Here is a 753-nt window from a genome sequence, read left to right as displayed (position 1 = left end):
TTCCAAACGAATGGGATCTCCTGGAGCATCTCTCACAAGCCAAGGGACGAATTCTGCAAGCACAGGGCGGGGAGAGAATTCATCTCCTGACGCCCGCCCTGACCCCTATTCAGTCCTTGGCAGCTCTTTGACGATTTTGTCCTTGACTGGCCAGCCTTTCCCTCCCCGCCTCACATCCACTCTCAACAAAACCTTCCTGATCCATGAGCCAGGGCTGTGCCTTCTGACCAGATGGCCTAGGAAATCCTAACGATGCAGACCTTTCTCTTGACTCCAGCTGGTCAGGACCAAGCTGGTACTAATTCACTGATTCTTGCTGGAACCCAAATGTCTGCTGGGCACCAAAATCATATGTCCCTGGATGACATATCATTGAACTAGTCTCCCCTCTCCCCACCCCCACTGGCCTTCACGTTTGGCATAGGAGCTCTGAAAACCACACACATACTTAAAATGTATTGTGTGTTCTCTCGAAAATAATGCTAATGCTTTGAATAATAGTCAATTTGACAGTGGGCAATGAGACTGGTTTATCATTTCTGTCCATGAATTTTATGCCTTTCTAGTTGGAGAAGACAAGCGAGAGCATCAGAGTTTTTCAACATGCTGCTTCTGGGTGTAGAGTGGAAGAGGCAGTGAAGAGAGGCTGGTGATGTTGACTCAGTGGCATTTGCCATCCCCAATGAGAGAGAGAGAGAGAAGAAGAAGAAGAAGAAGAGGAAGAGGAAGAGGAAGAGGAAGAGGAAGAGGAAG

This window comes from Castor canadensis, chromosome 16, assembly GCF_047511655.1.
Source record: "Castor canadensis chromosome 16, mCasCan1.hap1v2, whole genome shotgun sequence".
Lineage (NCBI taxonomy): Eukaryota > Metazoa > Chordata > Mammalia > Rodentia > Castoridae > Castor > Castor canadensis.
Note: the sequence above shows the minus strand (reverse complement) of the source record.